This window comes from Trachypithecus francoisi, unplaced genomic scaffold, assembly GCF_009764315.1.
Source record: "Trachypithecus francoisi isolate TF-2019V2 unplaced genomic scaffold, Tfra_2.0 Lachesis_group11, whole genome shotgun sequence".
NCBI lineage: Eukaryota > Metazoa > Chordata > Mammalia > Primates > Cercopithecidae > Trachypithecus > Trachypithecus francoisi.
The window spans coordinates 107010928-107036123 of record NW_022681456.1 but is presented as its reverse complement, the minus strand read 5'-3'; the positions used below and the strand labels follow the sequence as shown (position 1 = coordinate 107036123).

At 38.2% G+C, this 25196-nt stretch overlaps 1 protein-coding gene and 1 long non-coding RNA gene across 4 annotated transcripts in view; one reads left to right on the top strand and one right to left on the bottom strand.

The window, feature by feature from the left end:
- The window catches only part of SOX5 (SRY-box transcription factor 5), a 1052575-nt gene that overhangs the window by 833306 nt on the left and 194073 nt on the right, over positions 1–25196 (bottom strand). For all 3 annotated transcript variants that reach the window (XM_033222675.1, XM_033222676.1, XM_033222677.1), the window contains exon 3: positions 18873–18949. The gene's annotated coding sequence lies outside the window, so the exon portion shown is untranslated. The remainder of the gene's footprint in view (positions 1–18872; positions 18950–25196) is intronic.
- On the top strand, positions 3242–7570 carry LOC117090389. Its single transcript, XR_004439989.1, has 3 exons — positions 3242–3501; positions 3734–3906; positions 7513–7570. It is a non-coding gene; the product is annotated as an uncharacterized LOC117090389 (long non-coding RNA).

Below are 25196 nucleotides of genomic sequence, written 5' to 3'. Positions count from 1 at the left end.
GGTATGCCTTTATTGGCAGTGTGAGAATGGACTAATACAGCTTCCTTTTCATTTAAACATACCCAGCTCTTTCTCAACTGAGGGATTTAGATTTGTGGATCCCTCTGTCTGGAGATACCTCGCTCTTTGGCTTTTGACGGAGCTGCCTCCTCAGCACCATTCATATCTCAGAGATGTCTTTGCTAAACAATTCATCTAACTCATCCCCTCTCCCCAGTTCCCCTCTGTCTGTACTTCCTTTAAAAAACTGTTCATGTGGTAAAATATGCAGAACACAAAAAGTACCACCTTAACCATTTTTAAGTGTACTGTTTAGTCACATTAAGTACATTCATACTGCTGTGCAAACAATCTCCAGAACTTTTTCATCCTTCAAAACTTAAAGTCTACAGTCATTTGACAGTAAGTCCATTTTTTTCTCCTCCCTCCACCCCCTGGCAATGACCATTCTGTCTGTCTCTATGATTTTGACTACTTTAGGTACCCCACATAAGTGGAATACTCACAAAGACAGTATTTGTCTTTTTGTGACTGGCTTATCTGACTTAGCATCATGTCCTCAAGGCTTATTCATATTGTAGCATGTATCAGAATTTCCTTCCTTTTTAAAGCTGAGTAATATTCTGTTGTATGTACATAACACCTTTTGTTTATCCATTTATCCACCAATGGACACTTTGGTTGTCTCTACTTTTAGCTACTGTAAATTATGCTTTCATTAACATAAATGTACAAATATCTCTTTGAAACCCTGCTTTCAATTCTTTTGGAGATATATACACAGAAGGGGGATTGCTGGATTGTATGGTAAATAATATGTTTAACTCTTTGAGGGACTACTGTACTGTTTTAGATAGCAGCTATATCATTTTACATTCCCACCCACAGTGCATATGTGTTCCAATTTCTCCACATCTTTGCTGACACCTTTTTTTTCTATATTTCCACTGTAGCATGTTTCTCTCTACCTTTGCTCATGCATTCATTTTCTTATTTCTGGGGCAGTTTTTGAGACAAAATTGCCAAAGGAGATTGAGAAACCAATCTAAAAGATGGAACAGATTCTTTCTGAAATGGTTTTGGTGTAGTCTGTAATTAAAACAGGCAACAGAATCAAGGAAAATTTAATATCCTATTCATTGAGCACTGACTATTGAAAGTATCAGCACTGAGAAGGTTCTTCTTTGTTCCTTCTGTAGAAACCTCAGAACTTAGTAGGGTGTAGGACCCAGCCACCACGAAGATCTGCTCCCTCTTACTTACTTGCTCCAGTGACCGGTCAGCATTTTTTTTTTTTTTTTTTTTTTTGAGACAGGGTATTACTCTGTCACCCAGGATGGAGTGTGTCTTACTCTGTCACCCAGGATGGAGTGCAGTGACATGATTACAGCTTACTGCAACCTCAACCTCCCAGGCTCAAGCAATCCTCCCACCTCAGCCTTCTGAGTAGCTGGGCCTATAGTCACATGCCACCATGCCCAGCTAATTTTTGTATTTTTTATAGAGATGGGTTATTCCTATGTTGGCCAGACTGGTCTCAAACTCCCGGGCTCAAGCGAGCCTCCTGTCTTGGCCTCCCTTAGTGCTGGGACTACAGGCGTGAGCCACTGCGCCTGGCCTGGTCAGTTTTTAACCTTAGCTTTTTTATGTAAAAAATGGAGATAAGGGAATTCACTATGGAGGCGGTGTGTGTATGTGTGTGAGCATTAAATGACCATATCTAGGTCACAGAAAACACTAAATAAAGCTAGGCGCAGTGGTTCATGCCTGTAATCCTAGCTTTTTGGGAGGCCAAGGCAGGTGGAACACTTGAGGCCAGGAGTTCAAGACTAGCCCGGACAATATGACGAAATCCCATCTCTACTAAAAATATAAAAATTAACCAGGTGTGATGGTGCACACATGGCCTGTAATCCCAGCTACTTGAGAGGCTGAGGCATGAGAATTGCCTTAAACCCAGGAGGTGGAGTTTGCAGTGAGCCAAGTTTGCACCACTGCACTCCATCCTGGGCAACAATGCAAGGCTCTGTCCAGAAAAAAAAAGAAAAAAAAAGAAGAAAAAAAGAGAAAGAACTCAATAAGTGGTAGATATTACCTCAAATTATACAACAGATTATCCTTTATATTGTTTTACTACAAGATTTTTCCGTGCAGTCTGGAAATGTACATACCATCTATCTACTGTCTTGTAGAGTATCTGGATTAAATTAAAATTTAAAAAAAAACTATATAAATTTGCTCACTAGTCACGATTCTGTGCTTTATCATCTGTACCCCCATCTCTGTCCTGGAGACCATTGTATTTCCAGTCTAGCAAACGATTTGACCCAGAATAGACATGTAAATTATCGAATATCTCTATCAGTGATTCTAAACATGCCTCCTAGTTATATATAGGAATATTCCAGTGACTCCTAGAAAAAGAGTTAAGAATTTGAAAGGAGTTCTGAGATCTTTCTAAGAAGCAATGCCAGATCATTAGCAGTTTGTAGAGAGGCAGTGAATTGGAGTGGCCTTTAGGTACCTAGGTTGAAAGAACAGCTTAATTCCTTTTCTCTATACTTAAAGTATCATTTTTATTGTTATTAAAAATTGCTAATGTCAACTGAATGAACATGTTACCCAGTTCATGGCAGCCTAAGTTGCTGAGGTAAGAAATTATAATGATTAGTTATTGGAGGGAAAACCATTACATGAATACAATGGAGAGTCACAGAGCAACAACTAGATAATTTCTGTCTAACTATTGGGTAATTAATGCAGTAAGAAAATAACATGTACATATTGGAAATGAAGAATTATAGATTATTTGCACTTATTTTCTTTCAGTGGCAATTAAATTAACTATCTTTGATTTCTCACCTGTTACCCTGGTTATTTTCAGTGATCCAGGTCATTAATGTCTTGAATATAATAGTTACCTTAAAATTACAGCTCTTTCAACTTTGTGAAAGATTCTAAAGGGACTGTAAAAGAGAAAGCTGCTGGCTCAGAGGAAGAGAGCTGCCTATTGAAGGAAATGGTTTAAGTATCTTGAAAGCAAAGAAGTCTCACACTGTGATTCTTCTTGGTGTTGCCCAATAGTATCAGATTTGGAGATTTTGAGCAGTACGAGATTTTATGAGCTTAGGATAACAATGAATGGGCAGGCGTTTTCACAATAGTGAGTTCTAACTAGTGATTTCACAATAGTGAATTCTAACTTTACTACTGACTGGCTACATGGGAGAGTGCTAATTTTTCCACCCAGTAATGGAAATAACAAGTTCTCTCTACTTGACTGCTGAAAATGTTGGGAATAGATTATATATTGATTACATAATGAGAAACAAATACAAAGCAGTCCTCAAATGGCTCTCTCTCAACAAAAAAAGTTGAATAACATACGGGGCTTCAGTGGAGTCACAACAACGGGTTCCAGCAGGTTCATGTCATGATCATTCCTGTGACCTTCCTCTCCAGAACAAATGTCCCAACATTCAGGGCTGGCTGTGGCTAGAGGTGAGAGCCATACCGTAAAAATCGAAACTCTACTTTCCTAATTCTGGTTTTTCTAGTTGATTTCTCTTTTCAAAAGTTATTTTACTCAGGCACTGACTGGTTTGTTTATCTAGTCAAATATTAACTTGTCCAGGCCTTGATGTTATGTTCCTCAGATCTTCATTTTCTGTTCTCTTCTTATTACATACCTTCTCCTTAAAGCTCTCATCAAGTATCTCCCTAACATTTGCAGACCCAGGACAAGAGAACAAATGGGCACCTTCCCTCTCTGTGACCAGTCCTTCTCAAACAGCTGCCCCTTGGCCATGCTTAAGCCTAGAATTGCACACTCCAGTGGCAGAGCATGACCTCTGAAAGACAGACTATGGAAGAAGCGTGAATGCACCTCACTGGCAAGTATGGCAGGTACAAGGACTTTGGACAAAGAATTATGAGGTATGAGATACCTGGAGCATGGCTACAATGGGTTCTCATGAATTTCTCACGCACCCAGGGAATGGGGATACAGCCAGAAGAGAGCCCTCTAATGCATGAGGTGCATGGTAGGGGCTCCAGTTTCCCAGGTCGTTACATTGTATGGAGAATATGACATACTTAAGATGCAGATGGTAATAAATACCCTGCTGTAACTAACTCCATATGTCAAATCCTATCTGACTCTATAAACTGTCCTTATTGTCACGACCCTGTGTGAATGTGTTGTGTCAAGGCAGGAATGTGACACTCTGATTCACCAAGTCAGATCTGAGATGTATCTACCCTCTATGAAGCAACCCTTTACTCGAACAAACGGGGGGAGTCCAGAACCTGGAGGCTTCATTTCCTGTAACTATGGAAGGGTTTCTACTCTACCCATATTTCCTCCGTAGAACCATGAACCACTTTTTTCAAGAGTGAAGCAACAGACCTAGAGCAACTGCTCTCATGGTCCTCTTTAATTTCAGGGGAGTACAGAAAACTTTGAAACCAGGAGTTCAGATGTTTCTGGGAAAGAGAATGCAAAGTGGGGGCAGATTGAGGTGTCGCCATTCCTTGCTAGAGAAAAATGATAATGCTTTGCATAGACTAAAAGGCTGGGAAGAGTATGTGTTGGGGATGGGGGTCTTCCTGCATAAGGGAGCAGTTGCCTCATTATTCTTTTACTCAGCAAACACTTGAAGAACTTACTATGTACTACTATGTATTACACTGCTAATAATAATGAGGAAATCAGTGGTGAACAAATTAATCAAGATCCCTACCCTTACCAAGTTTATAGTCTTACAGATTAGGTTAAAACTAACCATTTCTATTGATATGAAATTATAGACTGTGAAAAAATGCTCTGGAGGAAAATGCAAGGTATTCTATGAGAGCATACACCAGGGGGACCCAATCATGTCTGGAATATCAGAAAAGGTTCTCCTGAGGGAATGTCAATTTAGCTGATCTGAAAAGGAACTAGAGGTGAAGAATCTCCTAACAGAAAACAAACAAACAAACAAAAACAAAACAAAACCCTCAGTAGCCCTAAGCTAGGAAGGGAGTGTACCATGTGTGAGAAACTGAAGGAGGCCAGTGGGTCTGCTCTGCAGAAGGCAGGGGAGAAGGATAAGGGAGATCATATGGGGCCTTGGAGGCCAAGCCGTAGATTTTGGTCCTCAGCACAAGGAAAAGCCATTGACAGTTTCCCATTAAAGAAGACCTATGATCAGATGTGCAGGTTTAAAATCTTTGTCAAGTACAGAGCACTGACTGGAGCAACTCCTTGGAAAGACTCTCAATTGGGAGGATACTCCAGAATCCAGGCTTTCCTGTACTGGCCCAGGATACATGGTGATGGAGATAAAGAGAAGCTGACAGATCAACAATATTTTAGGAGGCAAAATCCACCCAAGATATCAAAGATAAATGATAGGAAAGGTGACCATTGGTCTCCAACACAACAGGATGCCTAGTCATATCATTTGTGTAATAAGCAAGTTTGGATGGGTAGAGAAGCGTTCAGTTTGGCAGCGGATAATCTAAAGGGCAGAGCAGCGCATTTTTATTTTAATGATTAAATTTGTGTGATTGGTATCATGAAATAAGAGGCCCAATCAAGGATACTTAAATCAAACTGGGGACGAGAGGGGAGATTCTTTGACTTTTTGGCATTTTTTGCTTCCTTCTAGTAACTTAAAAAAAAAAAAAAAACTAATATAAAACAATGTATGTGTATTTTAACTAAGTTTAAAATTTTAAAACCTTATTAATGTAATGAAGTCACAAGATTTTAGGGGTGGAAAAGGTCATAGAAATTGTATAGCGATGACAAACTTTGTCCCCCGAAAGCTTGTGACTGGCCCCAAATGTGTAAATGAAAATGTTAGAAATCAGCCAGATTCATAGAGCTCACTGCAGCAGTGGCAGCAATGCTTTGTGCAATATCAGGATAGTGTGGTTCCCAGCCAGCTCATCACCAGTATCACCTGGGGTTCAGGAGTTAGCGGGTGTGGTGAGGGGTGCATATTTCACACACAGATGCTGGGCCCCCTCCCTGCAGATACACATCCTAGCAATCTGGAAGGGGGCACCCAAGGTCATTTTAAAGTGTCTTTAAGGTGATTTGATGATAGGCCAGATTCAGGGCCCACTGTGTTGAATACCCCACAATACTTTTCCTTAGATCATTTTATAAGATTTTTACATCGATATTTTAAAAACAAATTGTTTATTTTTCCCAATTAAATGTTTTCTGTTTAAAGGCAACTGAAACTGTTCATTATGAGAAGTATTCATCACTGGTATGAATTCAAAGATTTTAAATTCAAGGTTTGACACAGAGGTGAATAAGAGGCTTTTCTATTTCTGGGGAGAAATTACTTATTTCTGGACACAAAAAGATCCAATATAAATACTTCCCTATTATGAAATAGAAATCCCTGGCTGTGCCAAGATTTTTCTGGAAATTTAGAATAGTTTGGTATTCCCTAAGAATAAAATGTCTGATTTAGGCATTTCACTTTGAGGGTTTTTTTAGAAAAAAAAAAAATAGAAAGATGCAATTGGTCAAAACCCAGCCCGATTTATTCTTTGTGGATTTAAAAATGCTCAAAAGGATAGAAAAGGGGAGATATTTCACATAAAAGTGGACATTTTTATTAAACAGCATTAATATCAGATTTTCCACAGAATACAAACAAGATAGCAAACTTGAAAAACTGAGCAAAATTTGATACTACCAATATAGTATAAAATAATCCCTTAAGTATTGAGAATCAATCTAGACTCTAGTGAATGGAAACACAGAGATCAAAGTTAAGTGAAGCAATGATTAGGGACATAAAGGAAGGAAAGAGAGGTGCAGAGATGGTAGGTAGGGAACCAGCACATCTGGCTTTAGTAAAGAGATGAATATAGTGAGTTATTTTTTGTCTGACTGACCATTATGCCACAGAAACATGCAAATGCTTTTCTGGTTTCTTTCTTTTCAGATTCCATAGCACCTTTGTTTCTCTCTGTTCCTCCTCCTTCCTCTCTCTCTCTTTCTCTCGGTGGCCATTAACTACACTGACAGTTTGACAGGCTGAAATAAGGAAATAAAACACTTAAACATTGTTTCCTGATGTCTGCATTCATCTCTTCTGCCAAACACAGATATTGAGGAGATACTTCACTCCTCCTGTCAGCTCACTAAATTACACCCCAGCTCGCAGGCAACGCCATGCCCAGGCCTCTCAATCTCAGCGCACCTCGCTTACTACCAGAAGAATATGAAAGGACTTCATTCTGTTCACCCAAATCTTTTCTCAATACTGAATTTTCTTCATTAACAAATTGGTTTTTTGTGTAAAAGCTGATTACTTTCCCATTTTAAAAAAATCTCTGAATTTAATTTTACTTTGTAGGGTTTCCGAATACTTGGACTTAAGCAATGGCAAATGAATACTAAACCATCGGTTACATGTTGTATCTTTCTATGAACTAATGAAGAGTTCTGACGTTTTAAAACTAGACACTAACCATCCCAAACATTTACCCTTTTGACAGATCCAGTGGCAGAGAAAAAAGGCTGATCATGACACCCCAATGTGTACCACAAATAATAGATGCTTCTTTCATTCTTATATGCATATGGCAAATAAAGTCAGACTTCTGCAGAGCAAACTTTGAATGTCTTACAAATAATAATTAACTTCTTCCAGAGAAGTTTGGTGTGGATTAAATTTTGGGAGACTAATAGGTAAGTGGGGTGTGCTGGGGAGAAATCATGACTTTCATTGGGTTATCTTCTTGTACTACCATTAACACGAAGGAGGAGAAACTTCGAGGTGAAATATTTAAGAAATTTTTTTAAGACAAGAGAAACAAGCCTTTAGGACTTCTTCCTTGCTGCATGCCTTCAACAGCATTTATTTAGTGCCTACTATATGCAGCGCATGAGTGTAGGTTCTGTGTGAAGACGCGAAGGAGAATCACGCGTGTATCCTGCCTGCCTCCTCAGCATCCTGCAGTCTAGAGAAGACGCCATCATCACAAGGAACTAGAATGCAAAGCAGGAGGTTCTAATGGAAGCACAGGGAAAATGCTACAGAAATTAAAAGGAGATAAGACTACTCCTACCCCACCAACCACAACTGAAATTGTATGCCTCGGCCAGGCTCAGTGGCTCACACCTGTAATCCTAGCACCTTGGGAGGCTGAGGCAGGTGGATTGCCTGAGTTCAGGAATTCATGACCAGCCTGGGCAACATGGTGAAACCCCGTCTCTACTAAAATACAAAATCTTAGCTGGGCGTGGTGGCATGTGCCTGTAATCCCAGCTACTCTGGAGGATGACAGGAGAATTGCTTGAACCTGGGAGGCAGAGGTTGCAGTAAGCCTAGATCACACGACTGCACTCCAGCCTGGGAGACAGAGCGAGACTCTATCTCAAAAAAAAAAAAAAAAAAGACTATTGAAATTATATGCCTCAGTTTAGCCAAAACACCAAAATTTCTATATTTTAAGACTTACATACTTTATTATAATCCCTTGTTTTGGGTTACCTACCTCCTCTGTCTACCTATAAAACCCGTGCCTTGTCTACTTTGTTCATTATCATATTTTCAAGACTGGCACAGTGTGTGACATGTAATGGGCATCCAATAAATATTTGTTGAATGGATGAGTGAGCTATTTTGCGATAATAAGAAGCAACTGAATCTGATCCTCTAGAGGATGACTTTCTGAGTTTCTATCTTATTGAAAAGCACCAATAAAACAGATGGGAGGTTTGTGTGAAAATATGGGACACCTCAATAATTATAGATACTACATTTAATTAGCACAATTGCCAAAACATAGCCAGGATCGAAAGATTATTTTTATATAAAATTGAGGATTTCCTTTTACCAATAAGAAGTCTTCTTTGCAATCCAATAATCATCAGTCATTACAGTATTAACCACAAAGGTGATGCACAGGAAAATTTTCTGAAGTGTTCCTTTCTCCTCCTTGTTTTGTATCTTTCCCAAGAAATAATAATTAACTGCCAAAAAATTGTCCTTGCACTATCTTCCAAGAATGGAAATTTAGTTATTGCTAATAAAAATTACCAGTAAAAGTAGAAGGTTACTACAGTAAAGATCACAAAGCAATAAATGGTGAGCCTAGGTCATTAATCAAATCCACTTGAAGAACAGTTCAACCAGACAGTTAATTACCTTTACGATCAACTATGTGCTAACTAAATCATTTTGCTTTGTCAAATATTATCTAAAATAATATGTGCTACTATTTATTAAGCATCTATTTATAGGCACTCTGGATAGGACTGCATACATGCTTCTTCACTAAAGTCTCATGATTACCTTAGAAAGGAGGTATATATCTATCCCCACTTCACAGATAAAGAAACTGAGGCATCAAAAGTATATCCTGGAAATTGAGGAATCCAAGTCCACCATGCTTTGAATCCCAGAAACATTTCTACTCCAACTATTCCATGCTAATCAGTATATAATGCAGTGACTACATTTGCTTTGGCTTAAAATTCTCATATATTTCAAATCATATATTTCAAATTCTCATATATTTCAAGTAATTCTTCTTGGTAGTAGGGACAAATTTAAATTGAGCTTTTTCAGTCAGTATAATGTGCAAAATACAAACTTAGTTACCTGAGTTGAAAACAATATCATGTTATCCCATAAAAAAAGTATTAAGCAATCTGATTCAAAATATCACTTTGATTATGAGGCAGAGGATTACTCATGAGGTTAAGGCTGGGTGAGGGCCCTGATGCTCTGGTCTTGCTGTTGTCTGGTGGGTGCATTAGGACATGCACCGCAGGATAATTTTGACTAATTTCTCTACATACATCTTGCTCTTGCTTTCTCCCACTGTTCTCTCAGATGTCTTGGCCACATATTGTCTTTTGAAATGATTACAAGGGGCACTAAAGAAAATGGGCATGGAGGAAGAAATTGTTCTTCTTGCTCCCCCTTAGCCATTCTTTTGGGATGAGATCTGAATAATTCAGACTCCAAAAACTGTACTCTTACTATTGCAACATACTGCATTCCAATAATTTCTGGTTTTAAGAAGTCAAGAGAAACCCTGCTTTTCATGCTCTTGTGCTCTCTTCTAAATGTAATTAATACATATTTTATCAAGGGATAAAGAAGAAGGCGAAGATTTTTTGGCATCAGCTTCTAAGACATCCAACTGATTCTACACATATCCTACCTACTCTTGACCTGCAAAGACATTTGAATAGCCTTGCAAACAAAAATGCTATCTCTTTTTACCACACTTACATCATTCCCTAATTCTGGGTTGAAAAATAGAATCTTCACTCACAACAACTAGATTTTTAGCTTATAATATGGGGAATAAAGGTCATAGGCAGAAAATGAAGAGGATTAGTGGAACTGTATAAAGACAGGAAAAGGAAGAAAAGAAAAAGGATGGCAGGGAAGGAGGGAAGGGAGAAGCTGAATAAAATAAGGGAAGGAGACAGAATCTTTTTGTTTTATCCACAGCCTTTGGTAAAGTTAGTTAGAAGTTTGCTTTAAAACAAAATTGCCTCTTTCAGTACTCAGTGATATTTTATTTCTGTGTAAATTCCTTCTCAAATAGGTTAATTACAGAGGCAATTAGTCTAGCTACACACAGGATGTCACTATTCCCTTATATAAATAGAACCAGCACACATGTTTCAGGCAGAGAAAAATATCTGTAAAGACCAAATTTCAAAATGTTACGGAATTCTGTGCTGTGAGATGCACTTTTGCCCAGTTTGGGTGAAATTTTATGTTTTCATCATTCTTATTTATTGAATAGTCCTATGTTTTATTATTCTCATGGAAATTCTTTACATGAACTAGGAAAATCAGCTCAAATTATAATAAAAAGTCCAAAAAGTAGAGGGATCATGGCACTAGGTAACTGAACAGGAGTAAGGCCTTGTTAGCAAGGCAAATAGGAAAAGGAGAGCTAGAACTGAAAAAGCTAATCTTATTATTAGTTTAAGCAAATGTACTGACCTATGCAGCCTCGAGGTTTTTTTGTGTGAGTACTTCATTTTACATATCGAAAGTCTGGAAATTAGTAACTACTGTAGTTCTGAGATCCTAGTGGTTCATAGCGCAAGAGGCTTTTAAAGCCTCTTGCTTTAAAATTGGATATATGCATCTCTGGGTCGCAGGATCCAGACTCAGTGATACACATGGAATTCATAGGAAAACTTGTTAAATCACTAATAATGGCATCCATTTTCGCCTGAAACCCCTAACTACTGATTATTGTTTATACATTTATCAAAACTAAAATGATAAAGTGCTCTTCAAAAGAATAAATTGCTATATCTAGTACTAAATACATATTCATAGAGGGCACTCCGTCCTTCTTGATGGTAGCTACCCAGGATGACAAAATTGAAAGACGCTGATGACACACTAAACATCTATGGTTCATTAGCTCGCTTGTTTACTGTGGTTATAGTGAAAGCAAGGTCTTAGGTCAGCTCCTCATATCGACCAGCACATTCCTTTCTCTTCTGTGGCCATAGAATATTCCATGCAGTTTTGACTGGCTCTCTCAAAAAAAAGTTTGCCATTGGTCACACTATGGCCTGAGAGAGGAAGATACATGACCATGACTACAATAAAAACAAGCGGATCCCATTTCCTGCTCAATGATGGCCCCAGTACATTCTTCTCATATATGAAGCACTGCATGTTGCTTATAAACCAACCTAGAAAAACGTGTGCTTGAGCCCTGAGATTACTCTGCCTGAGTGTGAAGCCTGCCCTGCCTCTTACTAGCTATTGAACCATGGCAAGTTATTCAATAGTACCAGTTTCATAGGGGTACCGTAGGAGGCTTAAATTATATCATACAAGCAAAGCCCAAGAATAATTCCTGGCACAGAGAAAGTCCTCAGTAAATGACAGGTATTCTAAGTATTCTGCACTGAACAAACAGTGAACAGTAATGAGACTTTTTCAGATGTTATGAGTGTATGTGTGCACGTGTGCACGCACACATGCACATGTACATAAATCTACAGGTCTTGCATTTAAATTTAACCTCCCATAAGAAAAAGTGGAATTTTAAACGGTGGTTAAAATTGGCAGGACAAACGAACTGAGCCCTGTAAAGATCTCTATCAGCACTAGAATCTCCCCATAGTCTAGCCTGTCTGGTACAGCAGTCGCTCTGGGATTTCAGTTCAGGCTTACCTGAGTGTACAGCAGCAACAAGGTAGAATAGGCTTTCTTCTTTTACTCCAAGCATCCAGAGCTATGCTGATGACACAGGGATGGGCAGAGAATGGAGTGATCTCCCTTCCAGAAGATGAACAGTGCCACTGAGAACCTAAATAACTGTTTTATAAGAGATCATTGGCTTTACTGCTTCCGTGTGACCTTTCTGTCCTATTTCCTCTAGAGGGTTTGATGGTGGGTGGGTAAGTCAACTATGCAGCTAAGTGAGCTAGGCAAATAAGTGTTTTGACTACAGTGCCTACAAATATAGAGATATGTGCATATGCATAATTCTTTCCCATGCATGCACCAGGATAGCTCCAGAGTATGACAATTAAAAGTACGTTACAGAAGTCATAAGGGGCACATTTTGGATATTTCCTTCAATATCACAGCCAAAAAACATAATGTTTGTTATTACAAGTCACACATATGGAGTGCTTTAAGTCCCATCATCTTTTCACTTGGGGATTTCCTGCTAAGACTTAGTCCTTTTGTGCAAGACAGTAACCTCTAGGTTTTAAAATTACTGATCTTGTATTTTCAGTCACTGTAACAGCCGATTTGGACTGACTTCACGGGTAACCAGATCAATTGTGTAGACATTAATACTTAAGAGGGCGTGGGGAGAGGGAATCAACTGGAACACTCAGCCTATAAAATGGACTATAAAATCACTATCAGAATAGATACTATAAACAAAATAGAATTCTTCACAGCCCAGTTCTCCCTTACACAAATTAGTGCATAGTACAACTCAAATCAGCCCTGATGTTAGGACTCTGTGATCAGGTAAGAGGTCGACACCAGGAAACTAATACTAACCTGGCTGGTCAGTTATAGGTGCTACCCTTTCCCTCTAACTCAATACTTTAGATGAGTTTGATATTTAACAATTAGTTGGATCTAAATGACCCATTATTCAGGGATTTTTCTCTCAAATTCTATAAGATCTCAGAAAGAAAATCACAGTAAGCTAAGAAACCACAGTTAAAAAAAAAAAAAAAAAAGGGAGGGCTATTAGCATAACAGCATTATAGCCATAATAAAGTGTCTGGATCCACCAGCAGAATTAAGTGATTTGCAAAACCCAGTTCCTCAAATTCATCATTCACAGAAATGCAAAAACATGTAATCAAATATTATTTCTATCAGTGTATAAAAATATATGAAATATTTATTGGTATTAAAATATTTATAATTACAGACCTATTAACTTTATCCTTAATGTTAAATAATGAAAAGCCACCTGTGAAATAACATCTAACTAAATTTTAATACATTGGTTTTACTAATGCTTTTTTCCTGTTTGCTCTGCTTTTTCCCCTTTTCTGTCCCACCAGACTCTTGGTTTTACTGGGCAAAAAAAAAAAAAAATTAGTAATCATTTAGATTCATTTTTTGGCTACATATATTTAATAGTTTCACCTTCCCGTCTCTCTCTTCTTTCTGCCATCACTTCTGGAACACGGCCAGAAGCCATGCTGGAGCGGTGCCAGCATGTCCTGTTCTTTTGCAATTTGATTGCCTCTGTATACATCTCAGTTGGGCTTACCTAAGTCACCATTTACAATATTGAGTAGAAAGAGCAGGTTGAAATAGTCAGCATTTGTAAGTCCACTGGTTACATGATACAAAATATATAGCCAAGTGTAGAATTTATAGCAATAACATTTATGTATCATGTTACTCCTAGGACAATCTAATTTATAAAGTGCCTATTGTGTATACATAAGGAATAATCATAAATCATTTACATTAAACAGTGTCAACTGTTTAACCCAACTTTCCCCCTAAATTCTGCAGACTGTGATTAATGAGGTTTTTTAAAGGAAGCACATGAAAAAAAAATCAAGTATGATTCATCTTAGGTGAACAACATACCCATATATAGGAGCAGGTGTCTGTAGTATGATTTAGAATACCTATGGAACATCTCTGGAAAATATTAACTTCCTCTGGAGTAGAGAAATGTCCATGAAAGTGAGGTGGGAATGTGGCAAGAGCCCAAATCTGTCACCAACCTCAGGCTTTCTTTTATTTCCTTCTCAGGAAAGAATGGATTTAAAACAAACAAACAGAAAACCTTCAGGCCCTATTGGATCAGTTGTCTGACATGTTTTCATCTGCAGGCATTTTTAGAAAACCTGAGAAAGATTATTTAGATTAGCTTCTTTGTCTCTTTGACTTCTAGTTAGAGAAAAATCTCAATCAGTGACCGAAGCTTTCAAGAGTCCTAAAGTGAAACTCAAAACATGTATGTGAATTTTCTCCCTCTGTTCACTCCTTAGCTCATGTCCTATTCAGAGAGGCAATTGTCTTTAGTAATCTATGCTTTGGGGTCCTCAATGAAACTCATTCTTCTCCTTAAAAAGCCCTTAAAATTAATAGGAAATGTTTTTAAAATTCACATCTGTAAATGCATTTAAGTTTACCTGAAACTCACACCTACACAGCCAAATTGGACATCACATTACAAAAATATGGTTTGGATTTTTCTTACAGTATTTTGATCCTCTTTCTTCTGTCCTTAGAAAGGACTACAAGAATGACATAGTCTTCTTGCCTTAACTCTACAGCCTTAAAAATATCCACTGATTTGTGTCAGCCAAAACTGAAGAACAACTTAACACTTTTTCATATATATATATGAATAAATTTGTTCTTTATTCTTCATATAAGTGAGAAACTCGCTTTTCCTCCAAACTCTATTGATGACTGATATATTACTATGGAGAGAAGCAATTCCCTAGCTAGGTTAAAATTAAAACTGGAACTGAAAATCAACTGGAACTTTTCTTGCTATGCATATAGCAAGAAAATCTGTAAATCACTTTTCTGCAAATGAACTACCTGCTCTTTTCTACTCACAGAAAATTGACACTATGTAAAGATACGTTGTAATCTAGAAAGGAAAACAAAACAAAATCTGTATGCACACAGAATGATCAGAAATCCATGAACGTCTCAGTCAAAGCAAGACCTGGTGGCAAACAGAGGTTTGGGGAAAGAGTTTATTTTCCAAATAACATGTTCGTCTTCATAATCAGATACACCATGGCCTTTGTATAACTATTTTGAAAACTGATCATCCCCCATGATAGCTGTATTCCAGTGGCATTAATTGGTAGGGGGGAAATGATACATTTCTCTGCAACTTGGGTATAGTAAACTGGAGGAGGAGTAACAACTCATTTTAGTAACAATGGAAGATTTTGGTTCAAAAGTTTATCCATTCATGAGGAACAGTGCTAAATTCACAGGGCTTTCATTTGTGCAGAGACAAAAGGTGACACACTGTACCTTCTTTAACAAATTTATTCCTTAAAAATATATGGTAAACAAGGAATTTTTTTCCCATTTTTGAGTGATATTTTGAGTTGCTCAAGAGGAGCAATTATGCTCAAGTGAAGCAACTGAAAACTCCAGGCTGACTCCTTCTTTCAAGAAACTAAGGAATCTATGGAACAATAAAGCATAATTGTGACTTCCATTTCAGTGAGAGCTACTCTTGTCTTCACCTTGTTAAAAGGTTAATTTCTTCCCAATTGCATAGAAAAATAAATAATCGCCATGTAGGCATTTAAAAAGTACCCATGTTTTCCTATGATTGACTTATATCTTCTATCAATTCTGTCTAAATTACTCAATTAAAAATAATTATTAAGAAAATAAGTGACTTCATCAACATGTTCCAAAATAAAATATGGACAAGAAGAAAAAAATCAGCTCTTCAACACAAAATTTGATATAATTATTGAAAATGATTTTATTTACAATTTACTTTAATAGACCTGATTACTACTTTTTTAACTGAAGTTGAAGAGATTTGGGATACAAAGGCTTCTATAACAATAAAAGCTATTGAATCAAAGAAAACTTCTTTTCCTAATATGTCTTTTTATGTTGCCAGTATGAAGTGCTTACCTTAAATAAAAGATTTGCCTAGTTTTTTAATACACCTCCAGGGCTGAACCACTCATTTCCACTTTAGTTAACAAAATTATGTAACTTGCTTTTATTCTTAATTTGGTATTATCATTTAAACTACTCGTTACATATTATCCTCATTTTGTCTCTTTATTCAGGAAATAGTCCCAGTAACAACTCATTATCCTGGATGGCTATGGTATCAATGCTATTTTTGTTTGTTCTAGAAGGCATAGATCCAATGTCACTATTCAAGTTTCTTATCCTAGAACCCACAGATTGCTAGGAAACCCAAAGGCTTCTAGAATGATATGCACATTTTCATGTATATGTGCCCATTGTGATTTTTCTGGCAGCAATCCATTTATTTTTTGCTACCTAGCATTAATGCAGCCTCTTTCAGTTAATAGTACCCTATTTCCTCCTGGGATACGAACCCAATGCCTAGTCTATGGAAAATTACAAAGGGGATTCTGCTCTCTGCTCCAAGAGAGGGGCACAGGATTATTCAGTGATCTAATCAGAACAAATTAGTACAACGACACTTTTTATAGGGCTTCTGAGAAAGGCATCTTCTCCTTTTCAGCTTGACCTGAAGCCTGAGAGGATGTTACAGCTGAAGCAATGCCCCTGCCACCATCTTACTACCAAATGAAGTCAGAAACTGAGGCTGTATTAGTGGACTCTGAGAGATGGAGAAAAACTGAATTCTGTTTACATTATTTTAATTCAGAAGTTAGCTCTGTGCCTGAATTTTTCATATGTTAGTAAAGCACATGCACACGCATTCATACTATCCTACTCCATAATATTTGCATAGCCGACTCCTTCTTCAATGTAACTATTACTGGCTATCTTTGACCTTTCCTATCAAATGTAAATTCCCTCTGTACTCTGTGCTCTTGACTGCCGTCCATCCTAGCTGTCTTTAATCTTAATACATATTATCAAAATCATATGCTGTATGCTGTTCATTAATTTGGTACAGAGGAATTTTGTCAGTTTTCCAGTCCTTTTCAATCAAATTTACACAATGCAGGATTATTTTCTAGTGGAGAAAAAGACAGAGAGAAAGGAAAGGGGTAGGGGAAGGAAAAAAGAAAAAAAAAAAAAAAAGGAAGAAAAATAGGCTTTAAAAACGGAGAGTTCAAATAGACAACCATGTAGTAAGTTTCATTCAATGGTGAAACAAATTGAGATTTTTGTTTAGACACATATAAGAAGATCAATTTTGCTAAATATCTTTAGTAGATATTAGCAGGAAATAATGTTTATGCATTCTGATCTCAATTGCCACCAGACTTAGCTGACATAATAACGGGGCCCCTAAAAGTAACTGCTGAGGTTTAGAAGCACTTGCCACTTCCTATGAGCTGGCTCTATAAATGCCAAGAGTGAGTATCTTAAATTAAATGAATAGATTAATAAACATCTTTGGAATATCCATCATTAAGGCTGATTTATGTTCTGTTGCCAGCAATAATTCAAAGAAATGCCACGCTATTCAAAAAATATTGCATGTTGTTCTACCACTTTGCCAATGTTATGACACCATGTAAGTGTGACAATATCTATATTCTTCTCAGTACTAACTATACACAAAAGCCAATAGATATTAAACCACTTGAAGTTTACATGGGCATCAGCACGAGAACCACTCATATTTATAACTCTGATGAATGGCCTTTCATTTGTAAATGTATGGTGTATCCATAATTCCTTAGGAAACCAAGAGGTTCATTCAAAAAATTGCCACAACATTTATCTATGCAAAGATGATGGATATGGTTTATGTAATTAAATGCTTTTAAAAATTAAAATCATATCGCCAAGAAAAGAGACATGTTCTTTCCTGGTTTCCTCACATTTTAAAAATGATTGGAACTGCACTCTCAGTAGGTATGATGTTCAATCTAAATAGTGTATTAACACTTATTAAATATATCCAAATTCATCCTTGTTAGAGTTGTGTAGCATTTTCTTGAACTACTTGAAATTAAGTTCAACTGATATTTCTTATCTTATTTTCTAATTCTATCCCCCTGCAATAAGCTATAAAATATAGAAAGCAGCATTAGAATCTAATAGTTTTTGTTTATATTTACTGCATTTACTATATTTAGTTCTTCAAGACTATTCACGGCAACCTGCATGGTTTACTGTAAGAGAAACTATTATAAATTTTATTATGACTCAAAATATATATTTTGGCAAAAATCAACATTAATTAAGAAAGGAAAGACATACTTTATCCCAGTATAGACTTTGCTCAATTGGAGGAACTGATGAAGTAGGAGAAGATGAAAAGATAGTAATTATGAATAAAGTAACCAATAAAAAGCAGAATAGTCAATATTATATGTGTGAAGAAGAAATGCACATTGTTGCTAATGTGTGATGTGCTTTGGTGGCATTTCTAGTCTACTTTCATTTGCCTTCAAGTACACACAAGTGTAGGAAGTACAGACAAGTCTCAGTGGCTTTTTAAAATTTAATCTGCCCTGTTACTACAGAATCTACAAAAATTGAACTTGTTTTTAATAGATTTGGTTATATGAGCAACAATCTCCAAATTATCAACTTTTTTAGCATTAGTGCATTCAGTAAAAGGAAAAATTGTGCCAAATACTTGCAAAATTTATTTGCCAAATACTTTTTACATATTAGCTCTCTACACAATACTTAACACAAACATCCTATTAAAAATAACAAAATAAGCATTGTACATACCCCAGTAGGTCGCTAACTCCTCGTGGGCAGGAACATATTTTTCATCATCTTTGGGTCACCAATGGCCAGCACAGCACCTGGGATAAAACACACACTCCATAAATGAGTTTCAATTCATTAAATGGTACAGTGCTGATTGGATTCCATTTGGAAGGTATGAATTCAATGAAGTAACCATCCATTTATCAACCTTCTTCCTCTATATCCTACATTATTAAAGGAGCACTGCACATTCTTATAAATCTAAATGACAATTTTATTCTAAAAACTCAGTTCTTGAGAATAATTGCTTCTAAATGGTCATTCTATTACATATCATTATACTCTTTCAGTTTCGATGGAAGCAACCCAGCGAAGTGTCTGAGATGTCCTTTGGAGTTAGGCCAACAGAGGTACAAACTCTGGTTCCACCACACTATGTATATAGTGTTGGATAAAATTACTTAATCTTGCTAAATCCAGCTGTCTGTAAACGAAGGGTAACTGCAGTCTCTTTCTAATAATGTTGTTCAAAGGCTTAAAGGAAACAATGCCTAGCATGCTATCTGACACACAGTATACTGTCTTCATCTTCCCCCTTCACTCCTCATTAGTGGAGGAAAGAATTAACCTTGGCCAAAGAGATGGGCATTTGCCTTCAGCTACGATAACATGATCTCCTGAACTCAAAATGTCATAGGAGTGTCTTTGTTTGGCTGAAGGCTTTGGCCACTGAACAGTCTAACAATGTGATTTACAATGGGTGGTTTGGGCCAAGCAGTATCAGTTTTGCCTCTCAGAGGGACCAGAAACTAAAACTATCAGCCCAACACCAACATTCAAAAGGGGTTGGAGACTAAAGGTCAGCCATGTAGGGGACAGTATGTAGTCAAGTCCCAGTAAAAACTCCAGACACCAAAGGCTCAAGTGAGCTCCCCTGGTTGGCATCGATGCCAGGAAAGTGACATATCCTGACTCCATGGTGAGGACAACAGAAGCTCTGTCTCTGATAATTCCCCAGACTCTACCTTACATATTTCTTCTCTTTTCTGATTTTAATCTGTATCCTTTTCTTAAACCATAACTGTGAGTATAACAGCTTTCAATGCATTCTGAGTCTTTCAAGCCAATTGTTGAAGCCAAGGATGGTTTCGGGAACCCCCTAAACCTGCAATTGATGTCAGAAGTGGGGATTATATTGTGCAGAGAACTGGCTTCCTCTAATCTTGACGCTAACTGTAGAGTTAGTTAAACTTGCCCACTTTCCTTCTTTAAATCTACAAAGTCCAAAAAGCTTTGAAAGCTAGCTTACTTCACCACTCAAGCGAACTGATTAACAAAGACTTCACTGTTAAAATTCACTTTGACTTGATATTTACATATAAATTACATCCCATTGCTTATTTTTTCTCACACAAACAGTAAAAGCCATTCCTTCCCTATTCCCAATAATAGATAAAGAAATTGTTTTGGGGTTTTTGTTTTGTTTTGGTAATGTGAACAGTAGTAACATTTAGAAATGAATGAATCACACAAGTGAAATTTCTAAAGATTATTAATAATAGATCTCTCAGGGTCAGATGTTAGCAAATAAACTTCATTAAAAGATGTACTGGTTTTGGTCAGGCACGATGGCTCATGCCTGTAATCCCACCACTTTGGGAGGCCAAGGTAAGTGGATTGCTTGATTCCGGGAGTGTGAGACCAGCCTGGCCAACATGGTGAAAACCTGTCTCTACTAAAAATACAAACATTAGCCAGGCATGGGGGCATGCGCCTGTAATCCCAGCTACTTGGGAGGCTGAGGTGGGAGAATCATTTGAACTCAGGAGGCAGAGGTTTCAGTGAGCCGAGATCGTTCCATTGTACTCCAGCCTGGATGACAGAGCAAGATTCTGTCAAAAGACAACAACAAAATGACTGGTTTTCTAACAAAATATTAGTTAAATCACATATTCCTAGTGCTGCTCCTGAGTGGTTTGGTTGTTCCCTGCAAGAGATTGCTTACAACCTTGTTAATTTTTTTTTAAACAAATAACAATTTGGTAGACAGAATAGTAAGACCATCCCAAAGATCCTACTGAAATGTTGAATATGCTCAGCATAATGCCAGGAATGTGAATATAATGGATTTTATTCCATGAACAGGTTACATAACACAGGTGATTTTGAGTCAGATTATCTGCATGACCCTTACCTAATCGATTACATAAGTCTTTTACATTTTAGTCTAGAAATCAAAGAGAAGTCAAAGAGAAGATGGAGATCTGAAGCACGAGAAGGATGTGGCACACCACTGATGTCTTCAGAATAGAAAGTACACATGGCAAGGAATATAGCAGCCTCTAGGGCCTATGGACAAGCCCTAGCTAACAGCCAGCAAGGAAGCAAGAACTTTAGTCCTAAAAACACAAAGAGCTGAATTCTGCCAAAAACAAGTATAAGTTCAGGAAACAGATTTTTCCACCCCAGGGCCACAGACAAAAACTCAGCCTAGACAACCTTGATTTTAGCCTCATGATACCCTGAACAGAAAATCCAGCCAGGCTGTGTTGGATTTCTAAGCTTCGGAACTGTGAGCCAATATATGGACGCTGTTTTAAGCCACTAAATTTGTGATAATTTGTTATACAGGATCACAGGCTTCTGCAAGTCTTATATTAACTTCTCTTTAGTCTTTCACCCTGAAAACAGGAGTCAGTTATGGGCTACATTTCCTTAACCATATAGACCCCCAGATTGCTATTCCTGCAACAGACAATTCTTGTACCCACTCTGAATAACAAATACAAAACAAGGTACTAAGTTGTATGTAAAGAGATCATTTGTGCCAGGCGTGGTGGCTCACGCCTGTAATCTCAACACTTCAGGAGGCCAAGGCGGGCGGATCACCTGAGATCAGGAGTTCGAGACCAGCCTGGCCAACATGGTGAAACCTCGTCTCTACTAAAAATATGAAAATTAGTTGGGCATGGTGGCACACGCCTATAGTCCCAGCTACTCATGAGGCTGAGGCAGGAGAATCACTTGAACCCAGGAGGCGGAGGTTTCAGTGAGCCAAGATCGTGCCATTGCACTCTAGCTTGGGTGACACAGTGAGACTCTGTCTTTAAAAAAAAAAAAAAGAAAGAAAGAAAAAGAAAAAAAGAGAGATCATTTGGAAAACTCAACTGCCTACCTCCTGTGAGAAATGAACTCAAATACACAGTAAATTACTTCCAACTTTTCTTAGGTCTTTTTAAAGTAAGTGGTAGTTGCTGCTTCTTTTTTCATATTATTATACTTTAAGTTCTGGGGTACATGTGCCGAACATGCACGTTTGTTTCATAGGTATACACGCACCATGGTGGTTTGCTGCACCCATCAACCCATCATCTACATTAGGTATTTCTCCTAATGCTATCTCTCCCCAAGCCCCCCCACCCCCTGACAGGCCCGAGTATGTGATGCCCCCTACCCTTGTGTCCATGTGTTCTCATTGTTCAACTCCCACCTATGATTGAGAACATGTGGTGTGTGGTTTTCCGTTCCTGTGTTAGTTTGCTGAGAATGACAGTTTCTAGTTTCATCCATGTCCCTGCAAAGGACATGAACTCATCCTTTTTTATGGCTGCATAGCATTCCATGGTGTATATGTGCCACATTTTCTCTATCCAGTCTATCACTGATGGGCATTTGGGTTGGTTCCAAGTCTTTGCTATTGTGAACAGTGCCACAATAAACATACATATGCATGTGTCTTTATAGTAGAATGATGTATAATCCTTTGGGTGTATACCCAGTAATGGGATTGTTGGTCAAATGGTATTTCTAGTTTTAGATCCTTCAGGAATCACCACACTGTCTTCCACAATAGCTGAACTAATTTACACTCCCACCAACAGTGTAAAAGCGTTCCTATTTCTCCACATCCTCTCCAGCATCTGTTGTTTCCTGACTTTTTAATTGCTGCTTCTTTAAACAGACTTGGGGATGGGTGCAGTGGCTCATGCCTGTAATTCCAGTACTTTGGGAGGCCAAGGTGGGTCGCCCGAGCTCGGGAGTTCAAGACCAGCCTGGGAAAAATGGCAAAACCCCATCTCTACCTACATGTATATGTGTGTGTGTGTGTGTGTGTGTGTGTGTGTGTGTGTGTATGCTGGCTGTGGCAGCGCAGGCCTGTGGTCCCAGCTACTTGGGAAGTTAAGGTGGGAAGATGGTGTGAGCTTGGGAAGTGGAGGCTGTGATGAGCTGAGAATGCACCACTGCACTCCAACCTGGGTGACAGACCTAAGACCCAGTGTCAAGAGGTAGAAAAAAACAGACTTGGTAAACGACCATATGTCCAGTGCAAAGTCTAAGTATGTGGAGTGTGGGGATCATTGAAATGGAATTTCTTCCAGTAGTTGTTCTAGAATATGTTCCTACAGTTGTTTCCTATCTCATTCTCTTTCTATTCACTTACTACAGCACTATCATATTTTTTATAAAACACCAATCTTATCGTGTTGTGTCCCTGCTCAAAATGACCAACTTAAATGACCTTCAGGATAAAGTCATTCATTCATTTATACAATATTTCAATGTGTATGATATGCTAAATTCTGTGTTAGGTGAATTTAGCATTCTTTAAAGAAATTTAGTTTTCTTAAACATATGCAAGGTATAACAGGCAAATGTGTTGAAGTTGCAACTGTATCACCACAATAAACATATTCTTATTTTAAAACTGATATTATTTTTGGTTGACAAATCATAATTATATTACATTTATAAAGTAGAATGTTATATTTTGATATATGCATATGGGTATATAGATATGCACACATATACAGATATCAAAATGGATATATATAGATATCTATATATAAGTACATATAGATATAGATTCTTAAACCATGACTAAAGGAATATTGAAATTATTTATTTTTAAAATTAAGGTGACTGCCACTTGTAACAGATATGTTACTGTCTGAAATATTTCCAGATGCAGTTCCATATCATGTAAGTCTTATTCTTGCTGTCCCTAGATTAATGGCCTTTATCCTTTCAAGAAGAGGTCAGCCACCATCTAGAACAAAGGGGCCACTAATCAGCTTGGAGTTTCAGAGCTAACCTTTGGAAATCTTAGATAACAAACTCGAATGGCAGAATTTGAGAGTAAAAAGCAGTGAAGATCTCCAAAATATGTCCCTTTACGAAACAAAAGCAACATGCAGATCATAAACAGCCAGTGTGGGAGCTCTCACACACCTAGGGAGGAAGAGGAGAGAATTTTGGGCAAAGAAAGGTAGAAAAGGGATGAAGAACTCAGAGGTGGGGTTCAGGCTTTCTTCATATCGGTATTAATATTTGGCTTCCAGGGCAGTGGTGCAGAAGCCTATGAGTGGCACAAAGGAATCCACGGCCCTGTGGGCTGACAGTCCTCTTTCATGGACATTTCTTGATGGCAGGAGTTGAGGGTGGTAGTGAGAGCACAGGACTGCCTGGGAATCCCTGTTTTCAGTCTTGTATCCATCTAATCTGGTGAGAGAGAAATAAAAAACCACTGCTAAAGGAAGGGAAACATCTGGATTGACTAAGTTAGAGTTGGTTGTTTATTCCTCGCAGTTGGTGCACATGTGTAGGGAAACTGAAAAGTACTGTGATCTGTTCTGCCCTCTCCACACACACACACACACACACACACACACACACACATTCACATGTGTGCACAAAACAGAGGAAGACTGAGGAAGCCCTGGGATGGGGAGAAAAGGGGAACCTCAAGTCCAAAGGAAATGGTAGGTCAGCAACAGATTCACTGGCTCAAAGTCCAAGTGAGGCCAATTGCATCATCAGCTGATCCAACAAGGACAGAGCCCCTCAGGGTAGAGACCAGATTAGGGTGCAGAATCCAGGAAGGACACAGAGGTCAACTCAAGGATCAGCATGAATAAATGTGACAGCCCACACTCCCAGCTGTAGCCACAGTGATACAGCCTCCCCCAAAGATGGTTTCTTTAGTTGGGACAGAGGCAGAGCCTGCACTAGGGTGAGATTTGTGCAGCCCCTAGGGGGACACACAATTAAAAGAGGCATCATTGCTCTCAGGGCCCTGTGGGTGCAGGGTTGGCACCTGAGAGTGGTGTCTCTTTACATTTTGTATCCTAGGCCCCTCCTTCACCCCATCCTACTCCAGGGCCTGAACAGGGATATGGGAAAACAAATACACACAGAGGATTTGACACAGCTATTTTGTATTCACTTTTTATTCCCTTTCAACCTGCCCAGTAAGGTGGGGGCTCAGAAGTGAGAATAAGGCTGGGCACGGTGGCTCACGCCTGTAATCTCAGCACTTTGGGAGGCCGAGGCAGGTGGACCACC